The sequence below is a fragment of the Varroa jacobsoni genome, unplaced genomic scaffold, assembly GCF_002532875.2.
Source record: "Varroa jacobsoni isolate VJ856 unplaced genomic scaffold, vjacob_1.0 scaffold_630, whole genome shotgun sequence".
Classification (NCBI taxonomy): Eukaryota; Metazoa; Arthropoda; class Arachnida; order Mesostigmata; family Varroidae; genus Varroa; species Varroa jacobsoni.
In genome coordinates this window covers 247,380-267,948 of record NW_019213532.1, presented here as the reverse complement: position 1 = coordinate 267,948, position 20,569 = coordinate 247,380, and the positions used below count along the sequence as shown (strand labels likewise).

Here is a 20,569-nt window from a genome sequence, read left to right as displayed (position 1 = left end):
AGCAGGATGATGGAAGATCGCCAGAAATCAACAAGGAACTTTGTCCGCAAAATCGAATTGCCGTCCTCGTTTTGTTAAGTTTTTTTTTCGCTTGCAAGTAGCCAGCTGTGAATGAATAAGTCTGCTGTTATAGACTATAATGAACGATATGTTTTGAAATGGGTATCACCTAAACGGAGGCGTTAACGGAGGGTTATTAACAGTGTTTAAGCAGTAATGAATCTCGATGAAACGCGACAGATGCCGCTTTAATTACGTATACATGTGTTAGAACTTAGTAGGACGAAAACGAAACTTATCAAATTTACATGCTATTGTTTAAAAAAAAATAGTCGAATATTATCTATATATATTCCATTTAGCCAAATATTATCTATATCATATTATATATGCTTGCATATGTTTGCCTTCACATATCCTCTCAGTACTTGCACGCACCAGTATGTGTATGTATACGAAAAGGTGTACCAAAAAAGAACTTGGGTATCGTACTTGATAGGAAGCACATTTAGCTTTTTTTTTGTACCGTTTTCTGCCGTGTGTTCTGGTGTTCAATGTAGGCAAGTTTACATTATTATTGTTGTCCTAAACAGTTGATTGCTTACAGTTTCTTGTTTGCAATGACAAACGATGGTTGCTTATCATTCTCAGTAGTATAATATTCTAGACAACGAATTCGAGTTCGAACCATTCGATCGTTGTGCTCCCAAATAACCGGTAGGTACGTAGATAACAACGACAGCAATGATTATCTTTTGCGCAAAACAAAAAATGCAAAAAAGGTTTGTTCACGTTGGCATTATAAGCAATATCTGCAAGTGAAATGGAGTAACTGGGATGCAAGTTACTTAGAACCGAGCTCCCGTGCACGGACCTCATGAGAATCACAGTCACCGTATTCGAATACCTTAAATATGGTGATTGCAAACTTACTTCGGGATCATGCAAGCTAGCGAACTGTATTTATGAATGAAAATGACTGCTGCTATAATGCCACGATTGTTACATAAAGTTAGTATGCTACAAGAATTGGTTAAAATTGGTAATGACCAGTAAAATTCAAGGTTTTTATTCCTTCCAATGATATTAATAAGTCATAAGGGAAGTGGCCAAAGAGCACTTCTAGTTAAGGTAGAAACCATATGTTCGCAGTACAATGCCTCTTTCATTTTTCACTGAGAACGATGGAGCTGCAAGCCATAAATAGACCTTGGAAATTGACGATTCCTCTCTTTTCATATATACATACACACACATATCTATAAAGGAATAGGCTCTCGGAGGTCTCCTAGTGGCTAGGGTTTTTTGGGGGGGGGGGGGGGGGCTAATCTCGTCCAAAATAACACTTTCACCAGGCACGCTGCGTCCGCGTAGCGTTCGCTTGTCTCCTGTGTGCTAGAGTTCTTTGAAATGGCCGATGATATTGCTTTATGGTTGGCCACCCACCAAGCAGCTGCGTGTCATCATCAGTTCTATAACGCTCAAGGCGCTTTCGCATTCGTCCATCTATGCTTCGAGTTTGTCGTCCGGTATCGCCGTTAGGCCTTCATTGGACGGTTGGTTGGTTCCCAGCACGAAGCGAAGTCTGTCTATGCCCGGGTACGGATTTAGACCACAACGTGCCCTTAAGATTAGCCCCCCAGCTTAATCTCACTAAGCTATCACGACGCATTCCGTCAATCGTCATCATATATACCCAATGCCTCCTTAGCGTGAAGTTGACGACATACTACAGCATATAGCCTCTTGATTTTTGTATGGTATGCATCTGGTCTCCCTGTGCACTACACTCCCTTGTCGACATTAATCCTTTGCCACGGTAATAACGGTTGCTCCGTCGGCCTGCCTCTTATAATCATCTGAAGAGTGGCTTTAGCGTTCTTGGCTTGGCTTATATATATATATATATAAACATGAATCGATAATAATAAGTACGACAATGCAAGTCTAGTTTTAATTAATAAAAAAAAAAACAAAAAACGAAAAGCTGTGACGAGTGATAAAATGATATCAACGATAACAGTTAGAACACGAGTTATAATAATAATGAAGGAAAAGGAGGGTTCGGCTTCAAAACACAGATTTGAATTTAACGAACCTGAATCCGATTCAGGCCATATTGGGAAAAGGAAAAACAAGATGCTGTACTGGGTCGCGTTCGGTCTGTCTATGCATTTATGCAGAGTGTGGATTATCATTACAGTGCTTGATATTATAGCTATAATTAGCGATAAAAGTGTATGTTTGTATCAAAATAGAACAAGGCTGAAGTCCCGCAATGTATATCAGAGTAAGACTGATTATTTTGACATCTGTGATGTATCTGAGTAAACTCGGTAGAGATTATAGGCTTTCTAGCAATGTTGTAAAGGGTTGCGCATTTTAAAACATATACGCAATTTTAGCGTTTTTGGATATTGTAATCCCTACCGTTCAATAGGCATCACCTGTTAATTACAATCGGTTGTGCGACAGGAAAACGTTTCAAACACATCGTCGTATACGACACTGGCGCGATATAACACAAGGCTATAATAGGACAAGGACGGAGAATAATATAGATCTCCTGACAGTTATCGATCAATAAATGATTGTCGATTTTGATGAATATGGGGAGCAATGAGGTCCCTTAATGCGTCTAAAACAATGAAAAGCTGTACCCAACGTAAAACTCAAAATAATTATTTCATGTTTATTAATTATCTACCTTCAATGGAAGGAGACGAAGATGCTTTGTTAGCTCGTACACAGCTCAGAACTGTTGTCAAAGCACAAATATAATATAAGCAATATGACCTTATTCCTGATTTAAGTATTTATAGTTGTTTTGGCTTGTAGCGGTGATCACAGTGCCACCGTTCATTGCGACCGCAGAAAATTTCACTCATTAAATATATATTAATATTATTCTAAATATATTATTTTTTTTTAATGTACTTATGCCAAAAGTACGCCATTTTATGTTTGGCAAATCTATTAAGATCCCTTACAATTTGTTGGAGCTCTTTCTAAAATCGGCTGGTTCTGCTTTACTGTCAAACAATGAAAATACTGGATAGAAACATCCTAATTATTAGATTACTATGACCCGACGCACACTCCCAGGCACGTTTACTTATTCGATGCATGACAACCGAGCACGACCTTTAGATTGATTTCGTGATACCGGGCTATTTAAGACTACTGGCGAAAAGCTTGCTAATTAAATGACGGTCATAGTCTTCATGACTAAGTTACTGTTGCTGCTGCTGCTGGTTATATATCATCAGCAACGAAAGGAAAAAGCGAAATAAAGAACCCGAGCACGGGGGATAAACTCTGAGTTTCTAATGGGTTCCTGCGACAGCAGCCGAATCTCATATTTGGTCTTTAGTGGCCTCTACACACAAATGCGCAATGATGGTCGAAACAGCAGCACACAGTGTCTGAGGTAATGGAGCAAGTGGTCGTAACCCCAGCGGCGTTGATAATCCATCGATCCTGGTCGATATCATTCCTTTTCTTATCAAATCGACCGAAGCATGCACAAACGAAGGTCTACGGCTGATGTAGCCTGCGGTAATCTAATGATTGTTCGCCTTTGTCAAAATTACAGCGTAGTATAACACAGTGATGACTTATAGGCTTTTGAATCTTTGCCAAATGGATAGAAGGTATAACTTTTGTTACCAAATAGGTACGGCACAAGAAAGAAATTTCCGTAACTCCAGGTGATCAGGGATGTTTCGAATATGTAATAGTTTTGACCAGATCAGGGCAAGGAAGGGTATTTTATCGCAAATTCTGCTTTATTTTTAATTGTGATAGCATGTCACAGCACGTACTATGCATTGTAGTTACTGTGACATCCTAGGAAAAAGTCGAACGAAATTTTCTGTCATATATCTTAAAAATGTAAAACTCAAAGCTTTTAGGATAGGATTCTAAGGAAATGTTGATCGTTCTCATCTAATGATTTACAAGAGCTCAACTAGGTTCCTTAAAAATTGCCCGATTTAGTCAGGAGAATAGATAATAAGCTTAGAAAAACTAAGGGATACTTCCTTGTTCATGTGTGTGCTTTAAAGGTAATTAGTGTACCGAAGACGAAGCGTTGTACGAAGTCCATCTTCACATTAGCTTATGTTCATCTACACGTTCGGTGGCACTGTTCCATAGTAAGAACAATCTGTTTCTCTTAATTCGATGAACTGTTATTTCGAACTTTGGAAAGCGTACCTGAAGCCATACGCATTAGTAAAAGCTCACATAGATATTTTGAGCGGTTAAGTCGACACCCTGTGATTAGTTTTACATCATCTAACATAAACAGAAACGATATTCTCAAACTGAAATCTACGTCTTCGTAGGCAGTAGCTGGTATGAACTACGTAACAAAATATAGCCATGTTTCTCTCTATCCCTAATAAAAAGATCAGTTTATCTTATCGCTTGTTAGGTACATCTAATTGCTGCCCTATTTTTTTGGCATTCTCTCCCTGACACGAATGATTAAAGGTTATCTAAATAATGTTAAGTATACTTTACACGTATCTAAGTTTCAAATGAAATGAAAAGTTACCAAGTTCTATTCTAAATCAGTTAGAAATCAATGAAACATACAGACGTACCGCCGCATTATTTCGAGCGTTGGTCACCCTTCTTCTCGTGACGGTAGCAGGTTTGCATTTTACCTTTTATTCAAAAGTTGGTCATGCCATAAATGCGAATCGTTGGGTACCTCCCAGATTGGAACTATAATGAACGATCCGGCTAGAGCCGCTAGACTATGGCTAGAAGGATGCCAAGGTATTTCCATGTGTGAATTTATATATATAAATATTTGAAACGTCATAATGTACAACAGGTTCAAATGTGAGACATCTGTGAGAGAATCCTATCTTAATATGTTTATTTTTTTATTGATTTTTCATAAAACTGAAGTGACGACCCTCCGTTGGAAATTTATCGCCGATACTGGCGGATAAATAGTTGTACTAGGCACCAGTTTCTCTAAATAGTACAACAGGAACACACGCATCATTTCAAGTCCCACGAACTTTTTGGATAACTTTAGCGACATTTATTCGAAGCCCTTATCTGCCTGCTAAAGACGTATGATCTGCACCATATACCTATATATATGTGTGCATTTGTCACGCCTCTTATCGCCGGAATACGATACGTCCATTTCATATAATACCATATCATTCGTTAGCAGGTTTGCCGATCTTTTATCGACATCTTGGATATTGGAGCAAAGTAGAATAATGATACTTCCATAAACCAAAAACCGTTTGAAAATATTTCTCTATGGTACTACGCAATCTATTGATTGAGAGTTGAGACTATTTGCTTGAGCCCTGATTGTAGTAGCAATTGTAGGACATTTTTACTTTCACAACGTATTAGATGTGTTTAAAATATAATAAACAGGGAGCTAAAGGTCAATCTACGTTCGATTTGCTGCTAACGTAGTGCATTTGTCAGGCCTAGCCCTTTATAGCGCACGATCTCTTTAAGAGAGAGTCTTCTCAAAGCTTATTGTATAGCAAATTACTAGCTTCCTATAATATTTTCCTTGGTGGTTAGGCGTTCTCGCCCCTCTCGAAATGATACAAGCACTGCATGGTGGGGGCACAAAAAATGCTTTTTTTGCTATCCTTCTAGGCTGTGTTAAGGGGCGGCAATTGGCCTCAACGCGCAAATGGAGTCTTCGAAAAATAGTCAATGGTCTATTTTTATGAATCACTAGATTTATTTACGTGATCTTATTTAAACAGTTCTTACGCACGCTCTATTACGTATAATTAAATGTAACTTTTTAGAATAATTTAATGTAACTTTTTAGAATAATTTAAAATACTGTTTTGGTTTTCATATACTATATGCATATTAAGTCTGAAATGAAAAATCTATAGAACTAAATATATACAACGCAAAGAACAATTTTATAAAGCTTTTTTTAATGATATGTTTTGTGTAGGAATGTATAAAATATTTTTCGTTGCAGTAAATTCGTAGTCTTCAAGCTGCTTCGGCTTATTTCTTCGCAGTCGCACCGCCTTGAAAGTAAATAAATTACTTTGGCTTCTTTCAGCGTATTCTTATCCAATAAGGCTCTATGATTTGTACGACCACTGGCTATTTTTTTCATTCCAACACACCTACAGACACCTGTACGTGTGTATATACATATATATATATATATATATATATAACCGTGGAACGTTCGGCGCCAGTGAATTTTGTTTATAGTTTTTATATTATAGGAAAATATATCGGGGCCGAGATAACATGAATTTGACGGTTAACAATCTGATTATGGTTGTGTAGGTTAAATGATGGCTTGTTATATATGAATTCCCTGCCAGTGACCTACTGCTTATAAATGGCTTACTAATTATATACTGACTACGTCATGGTGCAGTGATAAGGTACTTGCCAGCTAAACTGAGAAACACGTGGTGACCTAAGATGCTAATCGAACATAGACACACTTCATTTTGGCTGTAAGCTACTCGGCTGAAGCTACGCTTAGTGGCAGTACCGGACGTATAAAATTCATAGCATCTTTTACTGTTGATAGAGTTTCTATTTAAACGCTATGTAATCGTGGTGGATCTACTTGCCTAAAAAAATGTTACGCCTGTAAATTCCTATCCGACAATTGGTGTTGTCCGCGGGCTTAACTTAATAAAAGTTATCCGTTCGTTGAGTGCTTTCAAATCTGGTTCTGACTACGTTTTGTTCGCTGCTATATACTGTCCCATTAGTGGCTAGATTAAAAGCGAATAATCGGTTTAGGACTGCGTCCGTTTTTCCCCAACTTTACCGGCGATCACTTACGGAGTCTAAATTTCTGTAGCTGCTAATACCGTCTGACTTCGATTATGAAATAAAGCTGCGGATCGTCAATATAGGCCTGTTCGTACGATCGAAGACAACAAGCATAATATGCTGATATCGACTATTGAGTCTCTGCCAGTTTAGATTCGTTTTTGTAATGATCCGACTTTCCAGAGCATCATAACGGGAGACGGTATCTCCTAATGGGGTTGTTGTTAGGTAGATCATAACTAAGTGTTACAAATTTGACCCGTAATGTTCGGCCGTCTATTGATCGTGTCAACGTTTGCTCTTGTCTGCTTCTACACACCCTGCTACGTTGTCCAGTGTGCAGGACCGGTTTGATACAATACGAGTATTGAATGCATAGTCGTGCTTTCACGGAATAGTCCTCTCGCTACATAATCTTCTGTCGCTGGCTGCTGCTAATGCCGTCTTCTGCGTTTTGAGTCCTTCTTTCCGACGTGAGTGAGTACTATGGCTGAGCGGTCGTCGGCGGCGCCGGCAGCAGCGCTTTCCGCAAGCGGTGGCGCGTCTGTCGGTTTTAGTCGCTGGCAACAGGAGAAGAGTTCCGAGCATCGCGACGCGGCGCCCCCATCGTCGTGGACAAGTGGCCGGCCCATAGCAAGCACAAAGGCCACTTGCCACTAACGTCTCGCTACTGGTACAGCGAGGCAAGAAGTTGTGAGCGCCTTTGCCGCTGCGTGGCTCTCTCAAGCGAGGTGAGAAAAGTGTAGATGTTCTTCCAGATTTACGTAACAATACCCGATCTCAGGCAGAGGCTATCGGTACTCGGTGCACAGGTCGATCCCTACATCTATTGAGCGATTTTCCATCACTGCGATCCTAGAGCGATCTGTCAATTTGACGCAGAGGCTTAGCTGGTCTTTGTCGTCGAGAAGGAAAACGAATCCCTTGTGAATTACGTCGAACAAGCAGCTACGGTGCTCCTTTCTACCCTCTCGGTTCGATTGTTTCTGCCGCTGTCTTTACTGTTTTGTGACGTTTCTGGAGTTCGAGTTTACCAAGAAGTGTTATTGTGGGTGCCACTTTCGATATTGGATACCGTTGTTTGCTGCTTCGACATGAATGTACATCTTTACATTTGGCTGTTGCTGGTTCTGCTGCTGATGGCTTATTGGGGCTACGAATAAAAAATCGTCTATTTCAAAAATTTGTCCCACATCAGTTTCAAATGGGTTCTTTGTTGTGCGAACGGTATTGGCGTGCTCCTTTGTCGGTGCTATGGAAATAACACCGCTGGCGCTTTTATCTGGTCGACACTGATCGAAGAGGGAGGAGATCAGAATTAGCACAGACAAATACCTAGTTCTAAATGTGCTGTTTGCTCTACCGTTAACTTCGTAGAAATTGTAGCAGTAGAAGTAGTTGCCATTGACGTAGAACTGGTAGGTAATTTTTTGTCGCCTTCTCCGCCGAAGCGACCGGATTCTACTGGCGCTGCTGCGATGCAAAATCTTTTCTTGACTACAGCATCGCTCCGCAATCGTGATCAGACCGCAGACGACGCTTTTGTACAACGTAACACGCCGACAAGCAAGGTAATGTATGACGCGCCTCGGTCATATTGCTTTTCACCGATTCAGTTGCTCCGAACGATAATTGCTATGCGATAATAGCCAGTCAGAATTCAGCATGGTTTCGTTGCCATTGTCTGCCTAGGTAGTATGACGTGAGTGTATTGGCTGTTCCGCGGTAAAGCAATGAGCTGATGAGGACCTGCTCCCATACGATAAGGAGAGATCTTCTTTTATTTATCCACGTCGTTTTCAAGTGAATGACCAATGTGCGAGGAACTCCAGAGCCGAAAGATGAAACTGCATGCATAGATGCATGCATACATACACGCATGTACAAGTGTTCAACAAAGAAATATCTGCATGCTGTTGTATTGTGGATTTGTAGTGGACACACAACCTTAAACAGGCATATCATCGGCTTACAGTCGATAGTTTTGACGTTGTTGATTATAAGGCTATTTTGGATAATTAGGTATGATAATGAAAAGCGATCGGGAAACCGTTTTCGGTCCATATTGTGTCGATATCAATACGTGACCATACAGTTAACGTAGTTGCAACATACTTAGCAACGAAACGTATTTGTAATTTATGAGCATCATTGATGGTTTATGACTCTCATAATGAATATAGTAATAACCATATGTAGTTAGTTCTCTCAACGAAGTGGCAATGCCCAACCGTTGACCATCACATTAATTATTGGAGAGGCACGAATTCGCTAATTATTGAGTGGAAAAAATTAACTAGCAAAGGTCCGGCCTGGAGGCTATATGCCCAGAAGATCGCACCTTTTGCAGTCGTTGCCTGATGGCCCTGAGTATTATTGCATTTATGATAAAAAAGAAAAAATCTACTGCAATGACTTGCCTGGTGACGTTCTGGTGGCTTAACTGGGAAGGTGAGAACTGGGAAAGGTTTACCCTGTGCAGTTCTACTGACTCTTTTTAATTTACATTTTGACTTTTCTTTTTATAATGAGAAACTTTTTTTTTTATAATGAGAAATTACGAACTTAATCATTTCCTTTGTGAAATTTCTGTTGTCTTGGTTTTCATTTACAAAGATCGCAGTTTTTTTAATTACATTTTACTTCCTTTCGTTGGTACTCTTCGTGTAGGTTTCGTGTTCTTTTTTAAGGATGTTACTATCCTAAAAATGTCTCAGTGCATATTATTTTATGGTCGAATTGTTACGTATGATACTATTATATCAATAAAACCCTCAGCCTCCTCTGGTGCAAAAATGTTCGTTCGGAACAACCTAAGGGAAGTCCATATAGAACATGATACTGAACGTCGATGTGACGTTTATTTAATCTAGAATAAATCAACTTTTTTTATAAAAAAAAAGTTTACAGACGTAATGAAATTACGTTCCATCCAAGAATTAGGCACTTCATGTTTAGCGTTGCGCTTTATTAGGAATGATAATCTTGCGAACGCTTAACGGTTCTACATGTATACTAAAAGATAGCAAGTACCAACATAATGCCTTGTGTTTTTATCAACGTTGCTTGTATTTTTTATTTTATTTATCATAGTTGTAATTGTAAATTTAATCTACCCAAAAAATGGCCACATACCATGCACTGCAAATTGGATAAAAGGAATTGAATTGATTCAAGGAAAGGGTTGAAAGTTCAAAGAGACCCGTAATATATTTAATTGTTCGGATGTTTCGGAACCTTCCGCACTTAGCGTTTTAGCTCGATAGGCACTAGGCCATTTTAGTGCTTAAGGTCGACAGAATTTCGCAGCACAGACGGTCAGCACACTTTCGATATGTGCCATAGATTAACTCGATTTTGAGGTCAGTCTCCGGCTTTTTGCGGTGTAACTACGAACGAAGGAACAGTTGAATAGATTGACCTATGCAGAAAGGTTATCCGCTTGAAGGACTGGGTGCCACCCTTAACTTATTTGGAAGTTTTTGAAGTTCACGTGTTTTTTTTTTGGAAATATTGAGTGTGCCTAAGCGTTGCGGAATAATCTTTAATTGGGCGATTCCTGAATGAACTAATACAGTTAGGAAAATGATGATAGTTTGCAAATTCAGAGACAGACAAAAAAAAAAAGCTGCACTAGTGAATGGAGGTACATTCTGTGCTTTATTCATACTACATAACGTTATTTCATTCTTTTTGTTTGTGATCATGTTTAGGTGTTTATTTGTAACGATTGTTAACAGTCTTCTTGGTACTACAATGGTATTTAATATATAGATACCTATGGCTGCTGAAGCTGCTCAGCTTCTGCGATAGACAGTTGGATGAATCTATTGCATCGACTATAGGGGTGCGCTGCGACATTAATGAAAGGCATCGATAACTAAGAGGAATTTAAAGCCGGCATTCACCGGTCGATTTATTACGCTTCCTCTAATACGACCTTTTATGGCGACAGTGAAGTACTATGATAATTTTGTCCTTCAATCACTATCGGTTCCTTGGCTAGATTTCAGAGGCCTTATAATAAGTTACTGACCTTTAGCGCACCCTCTACAGTAATCACTATTGGGGTCATTCAAGTGGTTTTACTGAGTAATATCAGAACAACATTATTTAAGTTTAGCCGAATCGCTAGCAACCCTATCTTTTAAACAGCGGTTTAGTTCGATATATTATACATCACATGTTGATAACAACCTCCAATAGAGTCAATCATATGGCGCGCGAAAAGAATTTGATTATGCCCAGTAGACGGGTCAGGCTTCTTTGGCTCAGTAGTTTTATGTTGGCTGTTGCTATTTGACCTCTGCAAGAAAGCCTGCAGTGATGGCCTTCATGTGGCCGATTTTCGTCGGTCGGTCGTCATCGCTTAGAAGAGCCGCCATGTTGTCACCGCCATTTCTTAGGGAGCTTCTGGATAATTGGATCTAATTGAAACGTCGCCCACCGCTGGTAGCGTATACTAACTATGATTATGAAAAAAGTAACAGTATAAACACTGAAAGAAAGGCCCATAGTATCGTTCGCATGTAATTTTTCTCTGTTCATGTTAGAACTCTGGGAGCCAGTATAGCAAACAGGCAAGAGGAAAATCTGAAAACGGGCAAAATTTTCTTCACAATATGAAACACAGCTCTTTAATATGTGTTCGTGTAGAATCTAAAGTATTTGTAAATATCGTATGCGTAACAAACACGTTACGTAGGGAAATAGAAAAAGGAAAGATAGGTTTCGTTGTTTTACACTATGCTGTGGAAATTCCATGTTTTAATTTCTGTTCTTCAGACTCGGCCTTTATCTATCCCAAAGGAAAACAATAAATAGCTAGGCTTCGTTAAAGTCATCCAGTGAATTATTTTTAACTTAGATGTCATGTCCGCCTCGTTGAGATGTGGGAATTTGTGTATGTATCATTCAAGTTTGGTTATGTTCCATGGATTCTTGTCCCTTTCGTCTGAGGTTTGGCTGTGTAAAGCCAAAGAAATCACTGTAGTAGGGAAAGTTAATCTATTCCAGAAGTTAGCAGCACTTAAGCTAGGGTAAAGGTGATCTTAATAGTTTTTATATATAGTTTCATACATTCATCCTCATGGATCTGCATCTACCTTTACTAAGTATAGGAAATATCGTAAACTACTTCGTATTTTGTAGAGAGTAAAGATAAAGATATAGTTCCAGCAAGAAAACAAATGCAATCCCTCTCTTATCAAGGCTGTCATCATTCTAAGTACGAAAATGTTGTACTACAAGTTATGTATGGCATTACTGTAAAGTATGCCGCAAACGATACCATTTCATAGACGTGACATTTGAATCCGATACATGAGAAACCACGCAGACCGTAGAAACTGTAATTTAAAATTGACTGATTTTTTGTTATCGTTCTTTACCACATTGAAGTATATGCAATGCAGCTCACTTATTGTCTGCGAACCGCGACATGGACCCCTGTACGGACCACCTAAATTTTAACTCAGCCGTATAAATAACGGTCGTTTTGTCTTTCGCGCTCGACTTTTCTTCTGTTCGTCGTTTCAATAGCCTAATCGTTTGATACGTTTCATCTTTTTTAGTTTAGATAATTGCAAATCAGGGAATGAATGGGGCTTTGTTTCAATGTAGCATAAAATCAGTTGTCCCCCGTCGACTGTGACGTCGCACGACAGGACGACCGCTGAATACGTTTAGCAGCATTTGACCCTACCAATGGAGATTGTTGGCTTTAATAAAGCATTAACCAGCCGCTGGCAGAAAATACAGTGTTCGTATTGGTATAGTTAGAAAGCAGTCCTCAATTTATATGGCTATCAGTTTGACCTTTATCTGAAGTCAAATACTAGTAAACATTATCTCTTAAAGATTATTATGATTTTTCTCGTTCGATTATCGTCGATCGTATTTCCGTGTTCCTGATTACACAATATCGTAACTGGTACGGGCTTCGCTTTACTCGAAATGTAGAAAGGTTCGCAGAAATTTTGTAACGTTCTAAGTATTATTTATGTATTGCAAAGAACATGAATGCAGTAGAATGGTAATATAAAACAATGTACGAGGCACTGTAATCCAAAGACCTACTGATACCGCAGACCAAATTTTTCCACTAATGAATCACAAAAGCGAAATTATATTGAGGACAGGTTGTTTTTCTGAGATCATTTTGGCAGGCTGCAGCTGAGGTACATATGCACATATGGATACATGAGGCTGCCGACGAGGGGAGGAAGTTGCCTTTGACAAGAGGCGTTGTCCTTGTATCCGCCTTAAAACAACAACCAAATCGGAAACTGACTTTATCCTGCCAACGTGGCACAACTGGGTGTATGTGTGTGCGTATTTATGTATGTCTGTGCATGTGTCGGCATGATAGCGCCTTCTGTGTCTCCGACTGACGGGCCGTAGACCCAATGTTTGTTGACATTTCCCACGAAGTTAAAGGGGACCTCACAGTTATTCTGGTTGCTAACTGATAGGTATGATAGTTGTAGTTTTTGTGTGCCGTATAGCCAGTGCCTTGATGTGTAAAAATGCGATGAATATTGAATATCATTATTATTTGTATTTTATTGAGACATGTTGCAAGACAATGATTGGATTTTCCTTTGACAGGACTCAAGATTTAGATAGAAATCTTTAGAATGAAGTATATTCGTAATATGTTATATTGAAGCTGCACGACGATTTTGGCGTTTATCAAACTGAGCTTGTTCCTCAACCATTCAATGAAAAATCATTGACACAACAGAATGATGCAGGTGGATCAACGAGTGACTTACTAAAGGTGCTGACCCGCGTGTCAAACGTGAAGATATTGGTTACAGTCAAACAGTCACAGGCTCACGAGCTTTCAACAGTCTTTTTGTTTTGAGTTGAATTACTTACACGACTCTATGGTACTGACATCTCGGAGATTCTTCTTTGTCGCTTTCTGGCATGACAAAGTCATATTACCCATAGGTGGTGCCAAGACGTTAGCACGCAGGTCGTCGTCGTCGTCGGCGGCCTGCCATGCAAAGCCGCAGTGTGCCTATTTCTCGCATTATTCTATCTGTATAGTTTGATGACTGATAGGGCAAAAGGAAACGATGCCCGTTGCTAGAATGCTAAGAGGACTATATAGGTATTCGTTCTAGACCCTGAACAGGCGGTATACATGATTTACCAGTATCCTCTTTATTTTTTTGATAGGATAAGTCGGCTTTTTCTTATAGGGCAGGCGCGTACTTTTTTCCATCAATGTATAAATAGCTTCAATTTTTCTCGTATCACTGCAAATAACTACAAAATGAATGCAGGGTACAACTGCATCTTTGCATCGAAAAGCTCAGCACTCATGTATTGGGTTGGATCATCTTAAAAGAGAAGATATAAACGTGCGAGTTAAGATGTATGATTTTTACTTGCTAGGTCTAATCCTCTAATTCTATCTAATTCCTCTTTTTCAATTTAACTTTACAACCTGAAACCTCGAAAAACTAATGCACACCCACACAGTTGACGGCATTGGCGAGAATAAATTATTTTAACATATTATTTGATTACCACAATATCTGCTTTTAACCAATCTGTGGTATACTTCTCACAGACAAAAGACAGATAAGATTTATCTCGAAAGCTACAATTGCATGGTCAACTTGTATTTATCCATTAATTTTTCGCAAGTGTTTCACGCCCGGGCCTTTACACCCATCCGCTCCTTAATGACGGATAAAAATGAAAAGTTTCTCTTAGAAAAGATAGCGCGTCCTGCAACGAGTGTACCTCGATTCATTAGAAATACATTTTCATCAGTACATTGTTATTTTTTTCGATTTAAACCGATGATAGTATACATAACACTGTTACATTATCAATTTTATTTCTCGTATTTAGTCATCAACAGAACGTGGGTCGGCTATCTGCTAAGTCGTTTCTATTTGTGCTCAATTCAAATAGACATCTATTGCTTTTACCTGACGCGCCTAAAAGTAAAGATCCATAAGAAAAAAATCATCGCTGCTACTGACAGTGGTCTTCGTTAGTCTATCTTCGTAACGGATTAACCATGCGCTCTATACGGAACGAGGGTTTTCGAACGGGGTAAAAATAATGATCACTCTCTTATGAAGTCCTACTCGATGTTCGACAGTAGACACTAACTCCCGATACCATCTAAAATTGTTCACTTTATTTATGTTTTAATGAATTACGTTAGCTAAGCGTAGATTTAGCAAGAGTTATATTGGACCAAAGGATTTTTGGACTCTTGTGTCGTTCTCTGTATCTTCGGCGATTGCGTACCGCGCGCTGTCCGTGTACTGTGAGTGTTTCAATACCAATTACCCCCAATTGACGCATGGCTCCACGAGTCTCATTCGGTTGCAAACAAGCGTGTAGACTTCAGCAACAACAGCTAGTGACGTGTTTCTTTGATACATCTTCACATTTAGTTTTGAAAAAATTCGTATAATCTTAATTTATTACGCAGGTGGCCCAGTTTAAGTATGGCAAAGCTGAATAAGATTAATTTTTGTTTTATAAACATTTAGATAACGATAATATGGAGGATAGCGTTTAGCTATTAAAAAAAATGGCTTCAAACGAACTAATCATAATTTTTACTGTAGATTGTATGTTATATATTGAAAGGCTTAATAAATCTAATCTGATGGCTGTATACTCAAATGTAAGAAGAACAGCGTCGCTGAACCGTTTCGGTCTCTTATTCTTTACTCGTTGGAAGATACAGTGCGACTGCGCGAAGTGTCGTCGTCGTCGTAGCTTTAACGATGGCATTAGAAAAACAACCTCGAATCATACGTACGAAGACAGACCGTTTGTGTAAGTAGGCCTCACGGCGATTGCCGTATGTTTATCCACTAATGCGGTGAGGTCCCCCGTTTCTCCGTTCCTATGTTCACAATTAAGATTTTAGGGTCTCGTAATTGGTCAGAAGGTTGTGACGCCCGTCACCTTGATGTCCAGAAGTGGTGCGGGTACCCTTTAACAGTGCTAGAATTAGTGGTTAGAATTAGGTAGAATTAGTAGCAGAAACCGGATACTCAATGAAAATCATAGAAATAGGAAGAGAGAAAGTGCAGTGTCCTGAACGGTAAAGCTAAGGAGATTCAGTTTACGTGGGAGAATGAATCTATTGAAATTTGAATGTGCTCTGACAGCCCGATAATGCACCGCGACAGGCAGGCGGACCGTGTCAATGTGCCGTGATAAAAAACGTGTATCGGTACTACTTGTATCGAGAATAACCTACATTTACGCTAAAAAAGTTTCAATTACTAACCCTGTCGATTCTGGAAGGATGCTGTTAGCACCTTTCGTAAGGGAAAGTAGAGCGTGCTCCCTCCGGTAGAAAAATTGGCAGACTCTATGGTAATCGGGCGGACAAGCCTCAACGTATATCCACATATGTTTTTGGTATTAATAATGACACTTGTTTTGCTCTAGACAATACTTCAGTGAACAAATCCCTGCTACTTCAAATCAGAGGGTTGCGTGCGGCTGAATTTTTTCATGTAATATAGCTCTCTACAATTACTCTTTATAGTGACACAGTAAAAGGTACAAAATGAGTGGACAGTTGATATCCTTAGCTCTGATAGAAAATTATTTAAATGATCTTTGTTCGGCTGTTGCTTGTAATGGCTGAAGAGACCCTGTTAAGCTGCGACAGTAATCAATACTCCTAAACGTTGAAACGAGACCAATGCCGAGGGGTACTTCTATCATCCCAATTCTCTCAGTTTCCTTACCATACCCTATGTAATTTGGGATGCTTGATTTGAAATTTGAGAGAGAAAAGATGATGCTTTTTAAGCAGGCCCTGACGAATGAAGTTAAAATTAGAAAATCCAGTATATGTCATCTACACGTAAAAACGTATTTGCTAATATCAGTAAGAGACTACGACTGGACACAATAAAGATTACGTTTTTTTCTACGTACCGCTGACCTGTTCACAGATAGGACAAACGCATATATACGGAAGCGTGATATACACATATATGAACCTAATATAGGATCTGGTGCTACAACCAGTTAAGAGCCACATTTACCTACTAGTCGCGTTTGTTTGACGTTCGTCGTCATCGTCATCAACGACAATGCAAATATACGACACTTATGTGATTTGGCCGCGGAATGATATACAATCATATCGGGATTGATTGCACCACGCCAACGATCTTCGACTTATTTTGTCGTAGGTCTTCCCTATTGTTAGTCGTCGCTCTGCATCGACAAATGCATGTTCATCATACAAAAGCAAACTGCGTGCCTTTTCGATACAAGGATTCTATTTAACAGTAGTTGCTGTAACGCACACAATGGGTTGATTCTTTTCCCTGATTCTGATTGTTACCTGAAACACCTATGCAGATGTGGACGTGACTATCAATGGCAGTACGATCGTGCCTAAATAATGGCGTCCACCCCTTTTGAAACGATCTTTCGCCTACCTTTCAGCCTATAATAGGCAGACCCTTGAAGAAACTACGATCGTCCATTTGCTATTAGACCGTTTTTTTGGACAGGGTAAGGGGCTTCCGAGTTAGCGTGCCCTATTGTTTTCGTAGATTGTATCATCATTGTTACTGTTATATGTAAATGTTACTGTTTATTTGCTGCTCAAACTGACCCTTACTCATGATGACAAAAACGGCTAAGTTGTTGTTAGTCGCCTATAGCTCTTTCATTTTCTGCTGTAATTAAATGTTTCGACGGATTCGAATCTTCTATCACACACGCCATCACGCGGCTCTTTTACGACTACTGCTAGCAGCGGTAGGCCGCTTGTGCCTTCCATCAACTTACTCCTACCAATTTCATCAACGTAACAATAATAGGAAGCAGCTGCAAGAACAAGCGTTGTTGGGCAAATCTAACCAGAAGGAATATAGTTTCAGCACAGTTTGACCCATTCTCATACTTTCGGCTTTTGATTCCCGTGAAAGCGGGGATCAGTGGAAGTGGAGGCGCAGGCTAGACTATGATCCGAATGCTGGTTGCAGTGGGATTGACAAAGGGAAGCAGGTAATAATAATAATAAAGGAGACGACGTTTGTAGCTTGCAATGCATGCCGACGAAAATCTTCAAGCGAAAGACAGCGCCAAGAGGGGAAGGAAAGGAGGGCGAAGTTATTTTTGTTGCATTAACTATTTTAGCAGCTGTTGCAGGGTTATCGTTGTCCCTGTGGCGATCTTCGGCTGCGCCGTTGACAGTGGTGGCAATGACGATAATGATAGTGTTGGCTGTCTTCATGCGGTCTATAATATAGGTCAATATTGTGTTCAATCAAGTGCTTTACATGTCCGCTGTGGAGCACTAAGCTGCTGGCAAAAGTCCAGCATCGCATTAGTCAGCAGTTGGAGCCTTTACACCCTGCCCGTGTCCGAATTGGCGGCTATATTTTTAACCGTTGTATTCAGACATCGCTGCCGGCGACCATGCAGCTTGCGCGTGCGTTCCGTGCCCTTCGCGACTGTACAGTCTGCTAACGCTCAAGCGTTATCGCTGCGGCGTCCTCTGACTACCGCCCTAGAGGCTGTGCGCCGACGCCACGATCCTGCAACAGTCCTGCCGCTCTTGCACATGTCATGCACAGTAGCAGCCAGGAATTTTATGCTCCGTTCTAACTATACTAGTATATAACTATACATATATATATAGTTAGTGGCAACGCATTATCGCTTGTTGATCGAAAACAGATCCACAGCGGTTTATACCGCATATTATTCTATATAATATTTGTAAAGCTGTGTTTATGGCGTCGGAAAACATGAGTGACATGGAAACCATATTAGCTTGAACAATTGCATTTTCATGTGTCTTAGATGTAGTTAATTTTGTTATTCATACATTGAAGCCAAGAAACTCTTGGAGCCATTGCGTGTAATTAAAATGTGGTGATGAAGTTACACGTTGTCGTCGGATAGCTATACTGTGTGCTTCAATCAATTGCTCCGGCACACGTTTATGAGGTTTCGCAGCAATCCTAGATTTCTGGTAGCGTTCACTCTTTTCTCCGCGAGCAATATCTCGTAATAGGAAGCGCCCCTAGTATCCATCGCCACTATGGGCATCACGTTACCCTTCAATCTATTCGACACCGCCATCAAAATCGGCCTTGTCTTTTTTATCCAACGTGATGCTAATGCTTGATCGTTCCTTGGATAAACGGAGCCACGTATTATTTTCGAGCTGATTTTTTGCCTGTAATAGTTGCACAACCTGGCTCGACAATACATCACACGTGTTCCTATTTGTCCCCGAGTCAAGTCGTGAGAAATTCATGGCATCGTCCCTGTCCTTCTTCATTTCTAATGTTTTCATTGCAAATTGCTTGTTTTGAATCTTGTATTGAGCCAACAGACAGTTACTGTTTACGGTTTGCTCTGCTCGAAAGTTTTTATCACCGTAGCGATTGCAATTTTTTGCTTAAAGTTCTGAAAGATAAGCATTTCCCTAATAGATTTAAGCTTCCCGATTTCCAGTTTCAAAAGGATCAGTAACAGATTGTTGTTTTGCTGAAGATCTGCTTGCCTAACGTCTTACTAATCCCTCATAAATTCCAGCGTTCTCATTATTAATAAGCGTTAATTTTATTATTAGACATATGCTTACGAGGTTTATGCTATTGGTTATACAGTTAAGATTATTAAATAAAGCATTCACACTATTTAGTGAGTGCTATAAAATCAGGCCTTACGTTAACAGTCCTCTTTATGCTTCTATAAATATATATACACACAACGCACCACAAATACAACCATAATGCTAAAAACGCTTTTTTCACGCTAGATTATAGGGTCCCTTAAACTTTTTACCCAACATATATTGGTCAAATAGTGCTCCTAATTCAACTAAAAAAACAAAGCGCAGCTTACTGAGCTTACTGAATTATAGAGCCAACTTCATTTTAGAATGCTGATTTCTTTTCAATAGATTAACTAAAGTTTATACATTCCGACAAAAGCAAAAACAACATGTATTCATAAAAAAAAAAATTGAATCAGTTATTTTCTTAATTAACTTCATTGCGGAGACATTGCGCGCCTAAAGGAAGATATAGATAAATAGATCTATTGAAAACAGCACAGCATTACATTATTCCTCTTCCGTTGTCTTCACCTACCCCCTTGTTGTTTCGTATTTCTCGCTTTTATTTTCCTTCTTCTTCTTTTACATTTCTTGAGTGGCTGTCAACTTATGCAACGCCTATTGTCTTGGGCCTTCTTCCTTTCGATAATGCCAGGCTTCTTCAAATACGAGGCTATTTTTTTTTTCTACGTGTCGTTTATCTAGCTAATGTGTGTACTTATGTTCGCTACACTCGTCCTTGTTGCTTGTTTAATCTGTTTTTATCTGTCGCTTTTTGACGGGAGCGCCCAAATGAGGCTTTCGATTATGTAGCAATTTCCCTTTAACATTCAGCCCGTCACGCTTTGAGATGTCTTTTCATATATTTTATGCTGCCTCTTATATACAGTCACTCTCTCTCACTGGTTCAAAAAAATGGCGGTCCGGCTTCCATTTCTTGGAGGAGAGTTCTTGGCATAAAACGATTGAAATATTCATTCGTTCAACGAAGCAATACTGTCTGATTCTCCGTATGCAATCTACAGTGGTATAGAACAGAACTGATTGATTCGCAGGAAGTGCTATAGTTCCCCGGTTCTCTGATCGTTTCAGCAATTGTGATCTGTTTCTTAATCTGAGAGCAATTAAGCTGAACCTAACTGTTCCACACGCTCC

The 20,569-nt window shown here is 39.6% G+C and overlaps 1 protein-coding gene across 2 annotated transcripts in view; it reads left to right on the top strand.

Annotated features, from left to right (window-relative positions):
- The first annotated feature begins 7,392 nt into the window (after positions 1–7,392).
- LOC111262164 (uncharacterized) overlaps positions 7,393–20,569 on the top strand; it is a 79,403-nt gene continuing 66,226 nt past the window's right edge. The window contains exon 1 of one of the 2 annotated variants that reach the window (XM_022836209.2): positions 7,393–7,550. The gene's annotated coding sequence lies outside the window, so the exon portion shown is untranslated. Of the gene's footprint in view, positions 7,551–8,028; positions 8,391–20,569 lie in introns of those variants that run through there. The other variant, XM_022836210.2, reaches the window with a different exon arrangement.